The following is a 6,187-nucleotide window of genomic DNA, read 5'->3' on the forward strand; positions in this document are numbered from 1 at the left end:
GGAGGAGATGAAATGTGTATTTCAGTGAACAGGTTATTTGCATAACTTCTTATTTGGAATGATGCATATTTTTATCGTGCTTGAACGGCAAGAAGTTTTGGATGATATGAACAACATCAATCAAAACATTATATTTCATGATATGATGCTCCTTGAGTGATGTCACACCCCCTTATTTTTTACCTTAACCCTTTTTAAAAAGAACAAAATATTTTTTAAGATCAAAAGGGTTTCAACTGAAAGTGACAAAAGTTGTGTTTTAAAGAATTTTCAGATGACATTTGGTTTCGATGTGTCAATTCACTGCACCAGAAATCCCAAGAGGGTTCATTTGACTCGGGGAAAGGGTATTAGGCATTCCCAAAATCCCTTGAAGATCCTGATTAAAATATTTACAAGATCTTCGGACATTCCCTGATTAAAACAATAAACTAAGGGACAACCTTTAGCCTCAAAGAAAAAAGAAAAGACCTAATATTTTTTTACCCCAGTGTGGTCGGCCTAAACATAATACTAGCGCACAATGTAAATAGAAAATAAATTAAAGTAAATAAAAGAAAACTAAAAGAAAATTAATTTCATGCTCTTTTAACTTTTCATTTTATGCATTTGACCAAACTCAATCCTAAAACATGAGAATAATTTATGTATCTAATGGGTTGATCCTATCCCAATTCCCACGACCCAAAAATCATTCAAAATAGTTCATTTAAATCATCTCCTCACACAAAAATAGTAGTCCTCACAGAAAACACATAAAAGAGAAGAAAAATATAACAATTCGACAAAGCAGAAGAAAAAATAAAATTAAGAAGTGGTAGATCAAAGTATGATAAGAGCCACCTAAAGTTTATCTAACTAGACCCCCATTGTAACATATCTCTCACTTTCAGATCTCTAACTAGACCCCCATTGTAACATATCTCTCACTTTCAGATCTCACAAGAGTAACAATCACGATCTCATTAGGCAAAACAAGACATCTATCCGAAGAGTAAGAGAACATAATAAACTTATCAGGGAATTGAGCATGCTTGCATCGACACATGACGAATTAACTGAACATGTAAACATGAAGCACTCCAACCACACAAGAAAGTTTTAAGAATTTTAAACAGTTAAACTGATCCTGGCATCAAAAGAAAAGGGAATACTGGCCCTATTGACTCAAACGCGAACAATGACATATTTTAAACAATTATAAGGACTTGGCAGCTATGAGAAGGACGACGACACTGCATATATCGACTAATTAAACTTTCACTTCTTAACTTGATGTGTGGAACACAGATTTAAAGCATGAGAGTTAACAAAGATATGCTCAATCATCAGAGATCAACAGACAACCATCAACCAACTACCATCAACCAACTGGATGACAATTCACAATTAGCAACCGCCCAACTTACCAAAACTGATTAAGGCTTAAGGTTATCTAGAAAATTATCTTTTATAGTCGACATGGTCAGTTAATTACCCATGTCGCCGAGGGAATAACAAGACAACAATGAACCGAAAACTTTTCTTGACACCAACCTAAATGTTTCTAATTAGAACCAGCAAGCAAGATGAGGTAACAAGTTCATATGCTTATAGTTAGAAGGAAATAGGTGAGAACTTTCAAAAGATATGGACAATGGAAATGCAACCGGACACAGCAGCATACACTCAATTCCTTCATAAATACGCATAATGAATACAGAATCGCATGCAAGTTGTAGAAAAATCAATTAAACCGTATTAACCATAGATTTTGCATTTTCGCTTCAGCACCAAACATTTAACAAAAGTTCTATCTCCAAGCTCAAATGGGTAAGAGTCTAATTTAGCCTTTAACAACCTTCGAGATAAAATCTTAAAGACTCACACCTTAACAGAGAGTAGGAACAGGTCATTGACATCAAATAGATGAGGATAACTTCAAACACCGAATCAACTTGAGCTATAACAGGAAGGTTAATCGAATAGGTTCCATATTCATGTGTAAAACTTCAAGCAATCAAATACCAATGTTCCTGTATGGAATTAATCAAATACTAAATCATTGATCGTAACATCGACTCGGTCTGCGATCTAGCATGTTAAAACCGACCCAAAAGTGAAATAGAACACACGTAATGAAAAATAATTCATTCAAATTCAACACTACGAAACTCGCAAACATCTGCCCCTAGTAACGCTCAAACTCACTCATCTTATCCCGATTGAGCTAAAATTCGAGCTAATTATAACTATTTACCCCAGGCTCTCATTACACTTTGATCAACACCATCAACCAATAAAAGTAAGAACGATAAAGGATACCTGAAGTGAAATTTTCCAATATATTTCTGTCCGGAGGAAGAAGATACAAGCAGAAGATTGAACAACGAATTCAACCAGAAACGAACGGAACAAGGACAAACGAACCTAGAACTACGAGCTCGAATTCGAACGACGCCTCGACTCAGCTTCAAACCTCAGCTTAGCTCCATTTTTAATTCTGATTTTTCTTCCTTGGAATAGGAAAAAAAGAAAACAGAGAAGGAAAACTAAATACTTTTGATAATTTCCCTTTGAACTTCCTTTACTGATACTCGAACGCCAATTACACTCAAAAATATAAATATTTTTTTCGAAAGAAGGCTTAGACAAATCTCAAGACAAATCGCCTAGAAGAGAAGAAGCTTTCTCTTAAACCCTAGAACTTTTTTTTCAATTTTTTGTCCGAAAAATCCCCTAAAACGTGTGTAAACCTATATATACTCACCTCGAACCATCTTCATCAAGTCAAGAAATCTCTAGAACCTCTATCCAAAAATTAATTTTTCCCCTCTTTTTGAATAAAATCGGACAAATGGAAGCTAGGATGTTAAACTCCTCAGATCCTATGGCTAACATTTACCCAAATTCGTCCAAGAGATAAAAAATTAAAAAAAAATGCGTGAGGGAGCGAGAAAATATTCTCTTGTCAGTGGTTCGTTAGGGATCGGGTGACGTGGAAAGTGAGAGGGGGCCATTTGGTGGCTCGATGAGTGAACTCGCCGATTTTGATGAGTTTTCTAGCGAGTTTAGGACGGAAACAAGGTGGGGAATGGAGTGTGCAGCTGGTTGGGTTAGAGATAAGTTTAGGGTCTGGAAAGAATTAGCTTTTGTACGGTTGGAGGAATTAATATGGGTTGTTAGATCTAAGAGGAATGAAAGGCTAGGATTTTAACATTAAATTGGGGCGGGTCAAGGGATAAAAACGATTCGGCGGGGCTTTAGTTGGGGTTAAGGGGTTGGGCTGCTGAAGGAGGTTGAAAATATTTGGGCTTTAGATCTGAAATTTTGGCCCAAAATCTTAATTATCTCCCTTTAAAATAAGATGAAAAATACTATAAAATGCAATATCAATCCTAATAAATTAGGCTAAACTATATTAAAATATGAAATTATTGTTGGTATTCTTAGGGGATTATATTAAAATAAAAATAGAGAAAATTAGGGTAAAATAATCGCAAAGTAAAAATAATATCACTACTAAAATACTAATGACCTTAAGTAAAATGAGAAAAATATATAATAAAATAAAAATAAAAATATTTTGTATTTTCAAATTTATATTTTGAAATTAAAATAAAAATAGACTAAAATCCTATTAAAATAACTCAAGTAAATACTTTAAAATACTAAGAATACGAAAACTCACTTTAAAAATCGTGCGGGTCAAAAAATACGTGCTTACAGTTGCGCATGTTTACTTGAAAACTCGAAAAGGATTTGAGCAAAGAATTAAGTAAGCAACGTAATTGATTTCTGACCCGACACTTATTCAAAAAAAATAAAGATGGATAAAAAAATTGTGACCGAGCTCTGGCATTTGAGCTGCCTACATATCCTTGGCAATAAAGGAATCAGGCCATGTGTAGTTCGGAAGTAAAAGGAGTAATGGAGTGTATTGAGGTAGAGAGCCGATTGAAGTGTCGTCGAGGTCCCATTCCGTGGTTCCTGTCATTACATCAAAAATAAAATTAAATAAGAAAAAAATTATAAGAAAAACAACAAAATCCTATCTACTCTTCTGTCTTGAATCTTCTCTTGATCTTGTTGTGCATCTCCAACTATTGACTCGCATTCCTAAGGCGAGATTCTGCTTTTTCTAACTTGAATTGAGCATACTCTTCAGGCGGGCTCCTGAGGCTTCTGACTTGAACTTGGAAATTAAAAATTGACCATGTTCTTCAGGCGGGCTCCTGCTACTCAAACTTCAATGAAACTTGAAAGTTCGCCCTATTCTTCAGGTGGTTCCTGCTGTTTGGACTTGAAGTAAACTTGAGCTTGAACCCAATTCGTGAAGTAAATACCATCATTCTCCAAGTGGGTGTCTGACGTTCTGATCCGAACTTGAATTCATTTTGAAGTAAATACACTCGTTCTCCAGGTGGGCGCCTGCTACTCATGCTGAAACTTGAAATCAACTCTGAAATGAATACTCTTCTTCTCCTGGTGGGTGCCTGCTACAAATGCTGAAACTTGAAATCAGCTCTGAAATGAATACCCTCGTACTCTAGGTGGGCGTCTGCTACTAAAACTGAAACTTGAAATCAACTCTGAAAGAATACCCTCGTTCTCCAGGTGGGCACCTGCTACTGACTTGAAAGAAATTTTGAAATATTAACCTTGGTTCTCCAGGTGGGTGCTAGCAATAACAATGAAATAGACAAAATAAGGAAAATTTTCTGCCCCAGTTTGTACCAGGAATATTTGTGTGTTAGTCGAATCTCATGGTCCAAGAGGGTCCTGAAGACTCGAAACTTAAATCTCATTATCCAGGAGGGTCCTGAAAACTTGAAAATTAAATCCCATTATACAGGAAGGTCCTAAGACATAAGAAATCAAATCTCATTTTCTAAGAGCAAGAACTTAAAATCAAATCCCAACTCTAAGATTAAATCCCATTTTCTATGAGAAAAAACTTAAAAATGAATCCCATTATCCAGGAGGGTCCTGAAACTTAAGAAATTAAATCCTATTTTCTATGACTAAAACTTAAAACCAAATTCCTTTATCCAGGAGGGTCCTGATAAGATTAAATCCTATTTTTATCAGCAAAAATATAAAAAATAATTCCAATATCCAGGAGCGTCCTAAAACTTAAGAAATTAAATCCTATTTTCTATGAGTAAAACTTAAAATCAAATCCCATTATCCAAGAGGATCCTGAAAACTTTAAAATTAATCTCATTATTTAAGAGGGTCCTGAAGAGTCGAAAATGAACTTACCATAAATCTTAATTTCCTCATGGAGGATCCCTGCAAAAAGAGCAAAATTTTCTGCCCCTGTTTTAAAAAGAGAAAATCTTGTGAGTTTGAAAACATGGTGTTTAGTTTGTGGCATTGTTGCTAAAAATGTCTGTTCTGTTGTTGTCATGCTTCTTTCTGATTAGCTGCTTCGGCCTAACAAGGAATTGATTGACCTTCTGACCAAACCCTTAAATACAGAAGCCTCTAGATGTCTTGGATCTCTTACTGCTCGTTTGTTTCATTACACTTCGAATTTGAGAGTCGTTGAACTTTATGCTACTAAAAGTTCAAGAATCACTTGATCATCTGAACACAAATTATTACCATGTTTTCCTTCTGAATCATGTCACTTGTGATGTGCTTGGCCAAACTTTGCGTGCAAACTGAAAGCTGGTAGTAGACTTTGAAGTCCTTTCTACTTGTTTAAACAGAGATAGGCCGAAAAGGATTTAAAGAGACAAAACCAAAAGAGCAGAGTGTTGCAATTTCAAAACAGGATGAATTGAAGAAATATTTTGAACAGAAATGTGTATATGGACAAGGAAGAGGAATATAGGGGACTTATCTGAGTGGAAGTCGACTCCAATGATCATGACATGCATTTTGGACTGACAGCCTAATCTGTCCAACCAATCAAAACTTCAGTTCGCGTCACGCCTTCACACTTCAAAACCGGGCTTCAATGACTCAACTCCTACGTAAAACTCACAATCCTTATTTGACTTGTAGTGCCCAGAAGGGTTTTCACCATCAAGCCTCTCTCATTTGTTTATCTCTCCCTCATTGTTGTCTTATGGTGCTCGAGAGAGTTTCCACCAATACGACTCTCTCATTTTAATTTTCTCTCAACTCACCATCACTTTATGGTGTCTGTGATGGTTTTCACCAGTAAGACTCTCTCATTTTATCCATTTTTCCTTGT

The 6,187-nt window shown here is 35.6% G+C and overlaps 1 long non-coding RNA gene across 1 annotated transcript in view; it reads right to left on the reverse strand.

The window, feature by feature from the left end:
* The window catches only part of LOC109233449, a 3,800-nt gene extending 635 nt beyond the window's left edge, over positions 1-3,165 (reverse strand). Inside the window, exon 1 of the long non-coding RNA XR_002069075.1 lies at positions 2,305-3,165. This is a non-coding gene — a long non-coding RNA (uncharacterized LOC109233449). The remainder of the gene's footprint in view (positions 1-2,304) is intronic.

This window comes from Nicotiana attenuata, chromosome 10, assembly GCF_001879085.1.
Source record: "Nicotiana attenuata strain UT chromosome 10, NIATTr2, whole genome shotgun sequence".
NCBI classification, from domain to species: Eukaryota; Viridiplantae; Streptophyta; class Magnoliopsida; order Solanales; family Solanaceae; genus Nicotiana; species Nicotiana attenuata.